The 16,037-nt window shown below is 49.5% G+C and overlaps 1 protein-coding gene across 1 annotated transcript in view; it reads right to left on the reverse strand.

Annotated features, from left to right (window-relative positions):
- Nucleotides 1-16,037, reverse strand: part of Hivep3 (HIVEP zinc finger 3) — a 409,800-nt gene that overhangs the window by 66,068 nt on the left and 327,695 nt on the right. The gene's annotated exons all lie outside the window — the stretch shown is intronic.

The following is a 16,037-nucleotide window of genomic DNA, read 5'->3' on the forward strand; positions in this document are numbered from 1 at the left end:
ATCCCGGTCCCTTAACCACAGGGAATCTGGTTACATCAACACAGGATTGATTCTGGAAGAGTGTAACACTCCCCAGAGCAGACTTGAGTCCTCAGTTTACCCACACCCAATGCCAGCCTGAGCATACTGCAGAGGAAAGTGAGTGCATTCACAGTGGCCTGGCTATAGACTAGGGACCTATAGAAGCAAGCTGGCACATGGGTACGGTACACCATTACTAAACTTGAGGGGTCTGCTATCCAGCAAGAGAAAACTCACATGACTAACAGTGCCTGCAGGGTCTTCAGACAGGGAAGGACTGGAGCAACAGGAGGTGTGGGAATACAATGTGGTTCCCAACTTACTAAACAAAACCTAGTGTTCAGGCCAAGGGAAGCCTGGGGCAAGACAGGAGCTCCATCGTGCTTACTGAGCAAATGGATGGATGAGCAAGCTTTGCTGCTCAGGCACCCGCTTATCTGGCTGTTGTGCTGCTCAAACAAGAAAGCACAGAGGAAAGTGTTCCCTAGCCCAGAAAGCCTGAGTTGTTTAGCTGTGTGCAGCATCTCAGTCCTAGCTCCCATGCTCATTGGACTGCCTGGTTTGTCTGCTTCTGGTGGTACGGTGTGGTAGCTGAGGATGTGGTCTCTTAGGCTATAAAACTCCAGGTTCAAGTTCATGTCCTTCTCCTTATGACCTCGGTGGCACGGGAAGTCACTGTGTGAAAAGGAGGCTGAGGATGGCGAGGGTTTACAGGGCTTTCATGAGTCACTGTGCATGAAGTGCTGAGAACAATGCCTGGCACGTGGCACAACCCACATAATTGCCACGGACTTTGTCCCAGAGTGGAGCTTAGTAATGTGGGGTAACCTGCACATAGGCCTGCGGCATTGTCCCCTTGCTCACTCTCGGCACCAAGCTTTGTAAGAACTTAGTCCTTGGCAACCACTCCGCAGGGCTGATTACTACAGAACAGAGATCACCCAAGGTCCTCAATGTCCCCTCCCACCTCACCTACTGCTGTTCAACTCTGAAGAGTGGCATATGGCCACCACACGGTAGAGAGGACTGGCTCTGCAGCTCCCTGTGGTAACGTATTTTTTGAGTCTGCCAATGGAACCATCTAGACTTTTCACAACTCCGCCATTTCCCATCAACTCCAAGTCTGACTTCCCAACCCACTGCAAGTATTACAAAACATGGGGGTACCCGATTCCTCCCACTAAGATCCCAGAGGTCACACAGACCAGGTCCTACCTCCTAACCCTCATTCCCTCTCTCACAGCACGTCTGCCTGTCCGACTGATCCGTCCACTCAGTCAGTTCCCACCACACCGGACATGAGTTCCACTGCCCACGAAACCCAATGCACACTTGCTACGTATCTCTTGAGATGAGCGAGGGTCCACTGTGCATATACCAAGAGCTGAGAGCTCTTGACGGAGTGATGTTCACCCAGGCTTCCTCTGAATCCCATGCAGCCCTAGCAGGCATCTCACACACAGCCAGTGGGTGGCAATGCCTTTTAGAACCCAATGTGGTTGTTCATTCACTTATCAGTTGTTCACCTAGTGCCCATGTTGGGTGCAGCTGGCTGGCAGTTGCTAAAGACAGAAGTTGGACACGATTTGTTCCTTGCTTTCAAAGGAACAGTGGAGTTGATTCTGATGGCGTCTGGATGTAGAGTGTTTCAAACAGACACCCCCATCGCCCCTCCCCGCATCCCTGCATGGGGGCAGTCAAGAGCCTCCATGCTGAGGGCTAATGACTAAGGCAGAGACAGCAGGGCTGAGGAAACGAGGTTTGCTAGAGGAGGGACAGGACTTGAGAGGAGTGAGGTTATGGAATGGATTTGATTAATGAGTTAATGTGCTTGGGATGAGGGGGCGTGGCTTGTGGAGGAGACAGGAGGGGCAGCAGCACAGAGGCCATATCATCCTATCAAGGGCCACCCCAAGTCTTTTTCAGTAGCTGTCCAGCTATACCTGTATACTGGTCACCTGAAAATGTCAACACCAATTCCCAAGTTCAGATGACAGAGAGGGCCCATTGGTCTTCCTCTTATCCTCCAAATGCCACTGACACAAAAAAGTGACTATATGAATTGGAACAGATCCCGAGTCATACCAGCTGCCAGAAAGCTTGAGGACTCAGAGGAGTGGGGACCAGAGAAAGCCCAATTACACACACTGACTGCTCCCGGCAGGCACGGGAAACCAGCTCAGACTGGGACCAGGAGTCTTGGCATAAAGGATCCTCTGAGTCTCCAAAGAGACCAGTGTGGGCAGGAGGGAAGCACCAGAAGCCGAGGCCACCCACCTCTGCCCTGCACACCTTCAGCCAGGAGTTCTGGCTGGGCAGATGGCATGGCAGATGTTAAGAAACTCCCAGAAGGAACCATCCTCTCCTTAGTGGCTTATGCAATATAATCCTGTGGTTCCCTCGTCTTGCCTCAACACTCCATGCCTGCTGTTTCCATCAGCCACAGACTGTTGTGTGATAGTCCTTACACAATCGTGAGCCAATCCCCTTGGAAAAAGAACGTTTAGTCCTCAGCAGAGCCAGCCTCCCCTACTCAGACACACAGCTCTCTGTGGAGCTGCTGTGCTCCCTTCCCAGGTCCGGGAGCACATTGGCTTTGATTAATGCCATCTTGATGAGGTTTGAAAGGGCAGCGTTTCTAGGTCTCTATAACATTGTTGAGAGCTACATTGATCTGTGTCCTGGTTTGCTTTCTGTTGCTGTAATAAAACACTCTGACCAAAAGCAACGTGGGGAAGAAAGTGTTTATTTCGTCTTAGTCTCCCAGGTCATGGTCTACCACTGAGGGCAGCCAGGACAGGCCCTCAAAGCAGGAAGCTGAAAGCAGAAACATGGAGCAGAAAACAGCTTCCTAGCTAGCTCTCTGTCTTGGTCTTAGTATTTCTCCTAGCGCCCAGACCTCCCTGCCTAGTGATGGTGCTGCCGGGAGTGGGCTGGGCCCTCCTACATCAATCAAGACACTCTCTCAGATGAGCATAGGCTCATCTGATCTGGGAAATTCCTCAATTGAGCTTCCCTTTTCCCAGGTGACTCTAGGTTGTGTCTGTTGACAATTAAAGCTAAATGAACCAGCACACACTGGAATTGATATCTCCTACCTTGACTGCTAGTGGGTAACAGGGAAGAAACCTCAAGGCTTGAGGGGAAAAAGAGGTAATAAAAACCCTGAGATCCATTGCTCAGTCAAGGCTCAAATAGAATAAGAGAAATACTAAAATAAGAGGCCACCCACCTATCTGATTTAAAAAGCTGCTCAAGGAAGTACTCCAGCAGAAAAAAAAAGAGAGCAGAATAAGTCATTCAAGAAAGGACAAGGTGGGAAGAACAGGAAACAGGAGCAATACAAAGCAGATGGTGTGCAGTGTCATCTGGACAAACGTCTACCAGGATGGGGACACACTGCTGGAAATTTTAAACTTGGTTCTCAATATGAACACACAAATGTTTCATGTAAGGTAACTATTTCTAAAGGAAAAATAAGACAGCCTTCTTACCACCAAGAACAGGAGAGGAAGTAGGAACACAGACTATCCAAGCAATGGAGCAAGAGTCAGGAAAGCTAAAGTTGATCAGGAAGGAAAAAGGATAACAAACAAGAGACATGACGTACGATTGTGAAAGAGAGCCAAGCATACTAATGAATTCAATAATGCAAATAAATTCAATTTTCTTATTCTAAGTTAAGAGACCAGGATGGTAAAAGAAAATGTAAACCGAATCATATATCTGGAAATAATACACTTAAACTGATGAAGGAAATCTAAGAAATGGGGGAAATGGTGAAACAGGCAAGAGGCTTAATAGTCCTGGCAGTTACACCTGCGGAATGAAACACAAAAAGCCAGGCAGAGAAAAGTGGGGCGTTTTGTGCTGTTCAAGGCCTCCTTCCACAAGAAGGGACAGGCCACAAAAGCTTAGCCTTCACCTTGAACAAAACGAGGAGATCCTGCAATCACAGAACCACAGGGCAAGCAGGGGTATCACGGTGCCTGTACACTTGAGATCCTAGCCCCAGGAAAGCTGATGCAGGAGACTGGAGTTCAAGGCCAGCCTGAATTACACAGTGAGACCCTGTCTCGAAAACAAAACAAAGCACCATAGGGAGGGAGAGTGAGTGTCCTGGGCGTCACCAGTCAGTGTGGACAGGACACGGAATCCCCAAAGATGCCCATGGAGGATGTGGAGATGGAGTCTGTCAGCTTCCCTTCCCCTAGACCCCACACAGATAGAAGGTATTTTACTCACACATCCTCACACTAGAAGGCAGGAAAACAGTCTGCTTCCAAAGCATGGAAGTAGTGCAGACCCCGAGAGCAGCTCTCAGGGCAACAGCCAGAAATCTGTGTAGCAGAAACCCAAACACCAAATCAGTGGGGCATGTGGCATGTGGCGGGGCCAAGACACTTTCTAAATGCCTTGAATAAAGGGACATCAAGACTAAAACTGTAGGGGACCTGGAGGGAGGGAACCTTACTGTGTGGAAAGCTGTGGGCACAAGCAACCCTGCACTCAGAGGGAAAACAAGCCCAGAGTGCGTCTGTGATGATTAGAGAGGGGACCAAGTGACACAGGTTAAGGATTCCCCCTGAGCAGAAGTGGTGACACACACCTGGAATCTCAGCTACTGAGGAAGATGAGGCAGGGGGATATTTGAGACCAGCCTGGCAACTCAGCAGAGCACAATTTCAAAATACAATCAAAGAGACTGGGGCGGGGTGGGGGCTGGGACTGTTCAGCGGTAGAGTGTTTGCCTAGGGTATGGAAGGCCTTGGCTTCAACTCTTGTATTGAAAAAAAAAAATCAGCCAAAATATCCCAGAAGGATGAAATGATTAGAGTCTAAAATAAAAATGAACAAACGAGCAAGTGAAGCAGCCGCCACCACCACAAATGCAATGCCACGCCTGTAACGTGACTCCGAGAACACCTGTAATTGCCACCAGCAAATCGGAAGGAGTAGAAGCAAAGTCAGAGCATTGGGAAAGGTGACATGGGTGCACGCATGCAAACTTTTAAGATGTATGAAGTTTGGAATGCAGTTTTTATGTTGATGCTGCATTTGAAAACTGACTTTTCTAGAAAACAATTATACACCAAACTGGAAGGAAAGAGAGAAACACTGAACCAACCAATAACTACAGGAGAAGCTGACCGGGCTGCCAGAGCAGATTCCCAAATGCCGTTGAAAGGATGGGGAATTCAAATATAAGGGCAGCAGACGTGTGTCCCCTTGCTCACTAGGTACTCTAGAAGTGCCACGATGTGTCAGACACTGTTCTAGGTCAGCAAGCACCATGAAAGAATAACACAGCATCCAGCTAGATGAGAAGAACAACAGATGGCGTGAGCCTTGGTGAGGGCCACGAGAAAAGCAAACAGTAAAACTGCACCCCAGGGCAGGTGGGGAAGGCTCCTTCAGATAGGGTTCACAAGCCATTCACACCTAGGTGATGACTCTGCTTGAAGATACACACCAGCCAGGTGTCCTGGGTAGGGGTTTGAAGTCTGTGGTAAACACCTCGGCTAAAAGTAGCATGGGGAGGAAAGGGTTATTTCATCTTACAACTCTCAGGACACACTCCATCCCCGAGGAATCTGTAGGGTAGGAGGTGAGGCAGAAGTCATGGAGAAACACAGCTCACTGGCTTCTTCACCATGGCTTGCTCAGCCTGGTTTCCTACACAACTCAGGTCCTCCTGCCCAGACCACCCTATGGACTGAACCCTCAACAAATCCATCATTAATCAAGAAAATGCATTCCAGGCTTGCGTACCGGCAATCTGAGGGAGGAATTTTCTCAGCTGAAGTTTCTATTCACATATAACTCTAGTTGACTAAAAACCAACCAGGATACCAGGTGTGGTGACATGTGCCTGTAACCCAAGCACTGGGGAGGCTAGGCAAGGAAGGTACCAAATTTGAGGCCATCTTGGGCTACATAGTGAGGCCTTATCCGAAATCCCATTCAGACTGACATAACATACAAGCAAATCTGTGAAAAATGCCAGGGCTGTTGGAACATTTGTGTAACACTGTTGGGAAGTAGCTTTCAAAGCCTGAGTTAGACTTTAGTGTTCTTTAAAGGTCAATATTTTTGAATATACAAAAATTAAGTAACCCATACAACAGAAGACCCCCCCCCCACTGATATTTTAAAAGGAAAATAAAACAAATTATAAAAATATTTGCAGATTTTTTAATTCTTGAGGTTTAATTCCTTTAATTCTGGAGAAAAGAAAACTTAAAGTCCCATTATTTATACCATCAACATAACTCTTGTCAGACACATTCCTTATTTTGAGATGGAATACTTGGAAACAAAAGAGGCACTGAGATTTTACAACACATAAAAATGTTGTGGAATATTTGTTTACCTATGCAAAGATGTGTTGTATTTGTTTAACTATGTAAAGATGTGCTGTATTTGTTTAATTATGTAAGGATGTGTTGCTATTTTACCTTGCCTGCCTAAGGCACCTGATTGGTCTAATAAAGATTGAATGGCCAATAGCGAGGGAGGAGCTACAGATGGAACTTTGAGGTAGTGAGAATAAGGAGGAGGAACTTAGACTCTCAGGGAAGAAAGAAAAGGAGGTGACAGGGAGACACCAGAGGCAGCCAGTCAGACATGGAGGAAGCAGGAAAGTAGGATATACAGAATGAAAAAAAAAGGTGAAAAGCCCAGGGGTAAAACATAGATGAATAGAAGCAGGTTAAATTGAAAGAGCTAAGGCCGTGCATTCAAAATTAATAATAAATCTCCATGTCTTTATTTGGGAGCTCATTGATGGCCCATAGAAAATTCCAACTACACAAAAGGGTCATGATCCATAATATATAACAAGCACCCTCAATAAAATAAATAAAAGTGGGAAATAAAATGGGGAGAGAAATTAACAGATTCAAGAAGGTAAAAATGCCCAATAAGACATGAAAATATGCTAGCTTCAGTAACAACCACAGATGCAGGCTAAATATCACTTTTCCTCAGCTGGTTGGCAATGAAGAAAATGATGGTCACTGTCAGGTGCCGGAGACATGGAGGCAATGGACATCTGTCAAATACAGTTGGAAGGTATGGGGGACAGGGGACCCTCCTGACATATCTACCACAACGCATGTTGGCCCTGCAGCCCCACAAGTGTGCACAAGTCAACACCCACAAACACACACACACACACGTGGAGGTTTAGACAGCAACAAAAACAAAAACAACCGAAAGTGGTAGGAACAGCCTTCATATCCATTGCCAGGAATTAGTTTTATAAGCAAATGATGATTAATCTACCCAGCTAGCTGTCATGTGATAAATACATTCCTTTGATGAAAGACAGACAAACTCTGCGGTCACAGACCTTCCTTGTGACCCTGTGTATCAGGTATGAGCAACAACACTTCTCATGGGGGTTCCCTTGCTCTAACTGATACCCCCATTTTCCATATGACCCTGGGAGAGGAGAAGAGGTGAGGACAAGCCTCAGTAAGTCTGCTCCTTGGCTCTGCACATTGTACCACTGATATGATAATAGGATGTCACAGACACACACCTGGCCACAGCTGGGAACCTAGATGATCATGGATGACAAATCTCAGCTGTCAGCATGTCCTGGGCTGGACTGTGGACTGGGTGGGATGTGACACATGAATTTTTTTCTCACAAGCATCTCTATTTCTATACTGATCCTTTGTTTTAATAATAAACATGTTTTGCATTTATTTGTGTGTATGTATGTATGTATTATTTATGTATTTTTGAGACAGGATCTTATTGTAGCCCAGGCTGGCCTAGAACTTGCCATGCAGTCAAGGATAATTATGAACTTCTGACTGTCCAGCCTCTACCTCCTGAGTGCTGGAATCAGGGACTGAACCCAGAATCATGTCCATGCCAGGCAAGCACGTTACCATCTGAGTCCCATGTGGTACTATTACATTTTAAACGTGATTCAAAACTGTACAGAGATGGTGGAGTGGGGTTGCCAGAGCTAGAGGTGGGGGCTGGGGAGTAGAGAGGAAGAGACACTGGTTAACGAGACTCCACTTCTGGCTTGACAACGGGATTGTTATGGAGACAGGTGGCGGTGGCAGGTGTGCAGCAAAGAGACTGGATTTAATGTCCCTGAATTGCACATTTAAAATGGTTAAGAAGGTAAAGTCAATCTTGGGTGTATTTCACCACACACACACACACACACACACGCACGCGTGTACGCACACACAAATTGGAAATAAGGTATGTGTTCTTTCTGCAGAAAACAGATCCGGGAAGAGCCTGTGGGAACTGGAGTCTATCTGCAGGGTGGCACACATCCAGTGCACGACTGGACTCGCTCCTCTGTGGACTCCACTGAAAGCAACTGGTGGCTGTTCTGTGAAGTCGGAGCACCACAGGCAGCCTCTGACTGAGGGCATAGGGACCCATTCTGCTGGACACTGGGGCTGACATTGCTGTATCTGAATTCTGAAGGACCCCCCCCCGGGGGGGGGGGGCAGCAGGAGCAGACTCTGGCCCACAGCACAATTTTCTAGGGGCTGGGGATGAGGGCAGACAGCTTTGGGCTCTGCTCAGGGTCTCACACCCCAGTCTCTGAGAAGAAAAAGGCTAGTGCTGGGGTTTGTGTGTGGGGGGGGTGATGTGTAGGCAGTGCCAGAACATGGGAAAGATGGATTTGATATGCACGAGGCAGGGAACTGGGGACTGGATCTTTCCACTTTCCTTTTCTTTCTACTACTGTGACCCAAGATGTGGAAATCCAAGATGTAAGTACACACTGGTAAGATCGGTAGGTGGATCATGTCAGACTCCGGGTTCCTGGGAGACATAAGGGGATAATGGCATAGCCCATTTACCACAGGATATTAGAGTAGTGAGGGATAGCCCAGAATCTGCACCGATGGCAACAGGATGACTCAGGTTCAGTCCCTGCTTTCATCCGTTAATAACTGTGGCCTCAGCTGAATCGCTCAACCTCTCTGAGCTGTACTCTCTCGAGTAGGAAGAGTCGAGTCCTCCCATTGTGCGAGACGGGAGACAGGCACCAACAGACCGAAGAAAGGATTCATTGACATGCCAGAGAGTGCCAGGACAAGCACCCGATCAAAGAGGACAGGAGGGAAACACACTTCCATTGGTACTGAGGACAGAAAGTGAGAAGCACAGAGTCTGAGAGAATGGATCCCACCATGTAGTGAGAAACAGGGAGGGGTATGAGACTTTAGACTCTGCTTTGCACTGGGACAGGAGAGCAGAGGCTCATGGTCTCCGGGTCCTGTGTGGGGAAGAGCAGGGATGCGTTGATGGCACTTGGTGGGGTACCAGTCACCCTGAAATCTTAGAGAATGATGGTGCAGGCTGAGGAGCAGGAATGATCCTGGGGGCCATCTACAGGTAGCCCCCTCTCACTGGAAGGTCCGCAGGACACCTCAAAGGGAAGTAAACTGACCCAGCTGAGTGACTTCCACAAACTACGGCTGGCCCTGCTGGAGTCCCCAGCTGCAAAGGTGAAGGGGACGCTGCTTGCCTCCGTGTATCAAACAGCAGCTTGTAGGGAATCTGGGTGAGAAAATTGCCAGATGGTTTATAAATCCACAGTGCTGCAACATCTCCAGACTGCAGAGGCAGCCCAGGGCCAGGGCTGAACCCACAGGCACCGAGTGTCTGTCTGAGCTCGTGCTATCCTTAAACTCATGCCGCAGGAAGGCTCTGTGTCAAGCCTGTCTGTTGAGGAAACTGAGGCCCAGAGCTATGAGCTGTGCGCAGCCTTCCATAGCAGAAGGCTAGCCTAAGGCTTGGGCATTGGATAATTAGTTGCTCTTTGGTCCTAGGCACCATGTGGCCTCAGACAAGTCATTACACATCTCAGTGTCTCAGTTTTCTCAGCTGGAAAATGGAAGCAACAGGGCTTAGCTGGACCAGTGTCAGATTTAAATAACACAGTGTCAGTTCCCCAGAAAGTGAGTCCTGCCCTCCTCCTTTTTTTGGTTATTTCTGATTTTCAAGGTTTGTGTCTATTGACAGAATTAGTCTTCCAAAATAATAAGCTAGGAATCCCACAACATCATTGTGATAGGGAGGAGGGACACACAGACACAGCACACACACACACACACACACACACACAGAGAGAGAGAGAGAGAGAGAGAGAGGTAGGGGGAGGATGAGGAAGAGGGAAAATGAATGTGTACAGGGTGACCGTGGGAAGCTGCAGGGATTGAGACCTTTACTACTTGGCCAGTATCCACTAAGGAGGCTGCAAAGTGAGGCATGGTTCTGAAGGCAGGATGACTCTCTTCAAACACAACAGCCTCTTTAGCTCACAGGGGAAGCTTGATGGTGGTGACCAGGCTATCTAGAGATCGTGCCTGGCCTCTGGCCCAGGGTGCAGGGTCCTGGCTGACCCCACTCTTAGCTCTGATCTCCCTTCTCACCTAACCAGCTCAGGGTCTCACAAACAGGAAGGACCTTGCCAAAGGAAGCTGCTACAGAACAGAGCCACTCGGCTGCAGAAACCCTTCCCTTTTCTGGCCTGGTGGCTGTGACTGACACCTTTTTCCATAGAGTGTTTCCACTGCTTCAGACATGTGCATGGCCTCCATCTATGCTGGCTGGTTTATGTCAACCTGACACAAGCTAGCGTCATCTGAAAGGAGGGAACCTCAACTGAGAAAGACCCAGCTGTAAGGCATTTTCTTAGTGATTGAGGGGAAGGGCCCAGCTCATGGTGGTGGTGCCATGGCCACCCCTGGGCTGGTGGTCCTGGGCTCTATAAGAAAGTACACAAATCAAACTGTGTGGAGCAAGCTAGCAAGAAGCATCGTCCACGGCCTCTGTATAGGGTCCTACCTCCAGGACCCTGCTTGGTTTGAGTTCCTGTCCCGACTTCCTGCAGTGAAGGACAGTGAGTGATGTGGGAATGGAAGCCAAACAGACCCTTTCCTCCCCAAGCTGCCTTTGGTCACGGTGTTTCACCACAGCCATAGGAACCCAAACTAAGACGGCATCTATAAGCAAGCTCCAATTTCATATCAGTGAAGCATCTCAGCTTTGTGGGATTTGTCACAACTTACAGGGAGCAAGGGAGCCTCTGTCCTAGTCAGGGGACCTGACTCCTTGGGCAGCCCTCCTGGTCATCCCTGGCCATGACTGGCCATTCTTCTTCATCTAGAAGCAGCTAAAATGCAACCCTAGTTTGGAGCTACCTTCTACTTCCAGGCTGGATCACCAAGGCAGAGTGTTCTTTTAACTCTCTGGGCCTGTGATAGCTCATTTGTGGAGAGGGAGTTATTGCCTGCACAGCTGGGCCTGGGAAAGCCCTCTATTACCTCATCCACTGAGAACACTTAGGGTGGTGCCTGGCCCAGAGCCTCAATGAGAGCCCATAAATGTGAACAGAGGCACTTTAAGCTCGCCTGGCTCAAACGCCTACGCTCGCCCGGCACTGGAACCAGCAAACGGCAGAGTTAGCGCTCTTCCTCTTTCCCGCTCATCCATTGCGTGGCCACACAGGCTGTCCCTTCACCATGCACCCCCTGACTCAGATCCCCTAGTGGCCCTCAAATGACACATTCATCCCAACACTTGGGTTCTCTTTACATGCATGACAGGCTGTCCCGGGTGCCAGCCTACCCTGTAAAACCTGGTTCTTACCTGTGCTATTCTCCTTGCTCTGTATATTTTACTGTGTCTCTGTGAACAAATCCACCCTGTGCGAGCCCAGGCTAGACCAGCTCACATATATACCCTCTACACAGTCCCTGACCTCGCATACCTTCACGAGCCTCACATATAATCTTCCACCCAGCTCCAGGACTTCCACCTTCTGTCGGCAGTGAGGGCTCAGTTGGAGCCATGGCCTACTATCACATTCACCTCCTCTATCCTGCTTGTGGAACATACTGTGTACCCATGTGGTGGGCAGGGCAGATTCACTGTGCTGTGTTTGAGGGCCGGCTTGATTCACGGCTGCTCCGTTCATAGAGCCTTCAACAGAACTGATGGTCACAAGAGAATGACTAGACTCTGAGTTCTAGTACCTGACCACTCCTGGGTGACAGGAAAGAGATCTACAGGTGAGTGGCTGAGGAGGGGCCAATAGCTTAGAGGCTTCTACACGCTCCTGCTCAATCCAGCAGACAGAGGTGCGAATGTGTCTCAAATCCTGCTCGACTCTCTCTCACTGAGCTCTGCAGCCCAGGACCCAGAGGCCTGTGGGGTCAAGACTCTGCCTCTTACCCTCAGGCTCTTGGGGTGGGCCAGGTGACAGGTGACCAGAAGTCTGGCATGACCCCCACCCCCAATCTAAATGTAACTGGTGTCTCAGCAAACTCATTCTGACTCTCTCACGCCTGTCAGTTCGTCTCTACTTCCTGCTACCTTCTTGGAAAAGCCTCAGACCTCCCATCTCCTTCCTGAGCTCCGGCATGACTCTGTGCCTGCTTCGGTTCGCCCTCCATGCTGTCATGCGTGGTGTGCTTCTGCATCAAGTCTGCCTGGGCTCCATGATCCTTGGGGATTTCTGAAGTCGCTGGCCTTCCCAGGAAGGTGACAGAGCATCTCCTTTCTCTCTGCCCCCTGACCCTTGGTGCAGACCATGCAGAGCTACTCAACTGTCTTCCTTCAGACAGTGGGAGCTTGCAGGGCAGGCTTGCTACCAGAGCCCCATGCCCAGATGCCCAGTGAGCACAGCACTTGGCGAGCAGCTACAGCTAAGGGGCTGACAGTGAGTTCCCGACACTACTCCTTGGCTTGCCTTCCATCGTCCCACTTAGACCTGACTTTCCAGACCCAACTCCAAGCCAGGGCCACATGCTAACCTGGCCAGTGCACTGTCCACTGGACTAAGGGTTTTCCCAGGGCACCTGTGGTACCTGGACTGGGCTGAGGCTCCCAGAGTCCTGACTGGCGCAAAGGCAGCAGGGCAGGTGGTGCCTGTGTGTTGGCCTCGAGGCCTGGGACCTTGAAAATGGGCAGTTCCGGGATCAGGGGAGGAAATCTGAAGCGTGTTCTTCACCAGCCATTCTACAGGAACTCCCATGCCCCTGCTTGTGCCCCTGACCACCCAAGCCTGGGCCGACCAGCTTCCTTCCTTTTTACCCTTTCCAAGGTCCACCCTGCCGGGCTCTGATCTGGCTGTGTACATCATTCTCTAAGGCTGCAGAACTGTGGGATGGCACAAAGAGTGGGGCAGGAGAGTGGACTTAGGTCTGACCACAACACTGTCATGTGACTGAGAACAAATCACATCAACCTGTAAGCCTTGTTTTCCCATGTGCCAACACAAAGATTTAAACAATGTACCTCTGCAGGCTCCTTCAGCTCTAAGGCCCTGCCACATGGTGGGTTTCTTTACTGGCAAGGAAAGTCCCCCCAATGACAGAAAAACCAAGCAGAGAGGGCCATTGGTTTTCTCTGCTCTCCTAAAAAGCCGGGATAGGTCTCTAGCTCTGGGATCATAAGCCAGATTCCAACATCCTTGAAGGACTGACTGTCTCCAGGCAATGACAGTTTCTTTATCCCTACCCTCCAGGCTACTGAAGGCCCCTTGCACATCTCCTCTGCCCTTTGAGTTAAACAATGAAGTGAGAGAAGCCTCCCTCACCCTCATGCTGTTGATGACATGAGACTCTGGGGGGCAGTGGGTTTATTCCAAATCACTCAGCTAGTGTTTGGAGAAGTGGAACTTGCCCCAGAGTTCCACCTAACAGAGCCACCCAGGTGCTCCACCAGGAGCCAGTCTGCTCACAGGCTGGGTGCTTTAATCAAAAACTGTTTGGGCTGGGGAGATGGCTTAACTGGCAAAGTGCTTCTTGTGCAAGCATGAGGATCTGCGTTCGGATCCCCACCACCCACATAAAAGGCTAGGCATAGCTGTGCTGGGAGGTAGAGACAGGAGGATTCCAGGAGCTCACTGGCAAGTCAGCCTGGTATAATCAGCATGCCTCAGGTCCCCCAGAGAGAGATCCTCTCAAAAACAAGGTAGACAGTTCTTGAGAAACAACATCTGAGGCTTACTCTGGCTTCTACATATATGCATGTGTGCACATTCACACAAATGTACATACACATACAAACACATATCACACACATATACACACTTGCACACATAGAGTGAGCTGTGGGCTGCCGTGGTCCCGGAAGTCAGGCTCTGTCAGTCCCTGTGCTCTAGAGTAGAGGAATTCTGTGAGCTGGGATCTATCTAGCAGAGAAGTCTTACTGCTGAACACCCCAGCCCTTTTTGCCATCATAGGCCTCTAGAGCCTTTGGTTCCAAGCCAGGGCAGGTGAAGCCCTGACCCACCATGCAGGGCAATGTGGGGCCTCCTGGTCCCCAGGGCCTGCTGGTGGCAACACTCCTCCCAAAGGATGGCTGACTACATGTGATCTGGTCACTAAAAACAGGGAAATGAAGGCCAAGGTCCAGCAGAGAAGGAGGGGATCCAGCCTGTTCTCAGAGTGGTCTATGATCGTGGACTATATTGCTTTACTGTCGAACCTGTCCTGTGCTCCAAATACCACCATACCCTCTTCCACGGCTGCCCCCCACGCTCCTGTGCAGTGCCCCATCTGCACAACCACTCACTTCTGACCCTTCCCTGCACAGCATTGATCCCATTGTAATTCAATTGCTATGTAATTACTGATTCTCTCCACAGAATAAAAAAAATCTCAGGGGAGGGCCAGGTCCTGTTTGTCTTGTTCCCAAGCCATAGCCCTGCCCCTAACACAGTAACATAGTATTAACAGGGTCAGATGCCTAATAAACTAGAGTTGCTTAATAAATTCACTCAGCCACTCACCCAGCCATTGGATCAGAGAGAGAGAGAGAGAGAGAGAGAGAGAGAGAGAGAGAGAGAGAGAGAGAGAGAGAGAGTCTGCACCCCTGGGGTGACATCTGGTCTCAGCTGTTCCTCCAGTTCCCTTGAGCAAAGCATTTCTGTTCTGGGCCTCAGTTTCCACATCTATAAAATGGGAACATGGACCAGACTTCGTGTATCAGATTTGCATGGCCTGAGAGTAGAATACCTCCCTCAATTCTGTGCCCATTTCCTCTAACCTTGCCTGTTACCAGACCCCTGGACATAGGAGAAGTATCAGTCAAGGCAGGACCAGAAGGCCTCAGTCAGCCTCAGTCAGTCAGCCCAAGTGCCACACACATCACTGTTGGAAGATGAGTGATAGCTCCCGGGCTTCAAAGATGAGACGTTTACACAAACTTGTTGACCTCCAGCCTCTAAGGAGGAAGGAGGCAAGGGCTCTCTAAGGCAGTCAAAGAGGCCTGTGTGCAGGTCTAACCCAAGTACATGCGTATATGCCCCCTCCATACACACACCCAGGTCACAACAGGTGTCAGCCAGCAGTGGCTCACACACTAACAGGGGACCAATGAATGATTAAGGATAGAGCTGGGGAGTGGGGCAAGAGGTGGATGTCTTACTGTGTGCCTGTAGCAGTACTTGCCCAGGGCTCTAAAGAGCTGCATTCTCACCAAGAAGACTTGTGCCCAAGAGTGAGATCCTAGGCAAAGACCAGACCCCGCCCTCCAAGCAAAAAACCACATCCACAACTTTGTCCTGGGTTCAAGGAGACCCTCTCCCCCTCACAGTCTCGGGTCCTTGTCTCCCCATCACAGTCTCGGGTCCTTGTCTCCCCCTCACAGTCTTGGGTCCTTGTCTCCCCCTCACAGTCTTGGGTCCTTGTCTGTCATTTGAGTTCTGGAAGGTTGCTAGGGCAAGACAGCCTAGTGGATGGATATATGCTAACACCACCCAAGGCTTCTGGATGTTGGTAATCCAAAATGTAGCTCACTGTATCTAAAATTAGGATGTCAGCAGGCCCTTGGTTCTTTCTAGAATGCCCAGGGTAAAATGTGTTTCTTCACATCTTACAGCTTGTAGAAAATTCCCTCTTATCTTGGCTCACATCCCCCTCAAAGCCACCAGTGGCTAATAGAGTCTTTTGCACTTTGAATCCCCCAAGGCTACCTATAGGCCTTGGTCTACCACATCTGAATATCACATG

The sequence above is a fragment of the Arvicola amphibius genome, chromosome 6 (assembly GCF_903992535.2).
Source record: "Arvicola amphibius chromosome 6, mArvAmp1.2, whole genome shotgun sequence".
In the NCBI taxonomy this organism is placed as follows: domain Eukaryota; kingdom Metazoa; phylum Chordata; class Mammalia; order Rodentia; family Cricetidae; genus Arvicola; species Arvicola amphibius.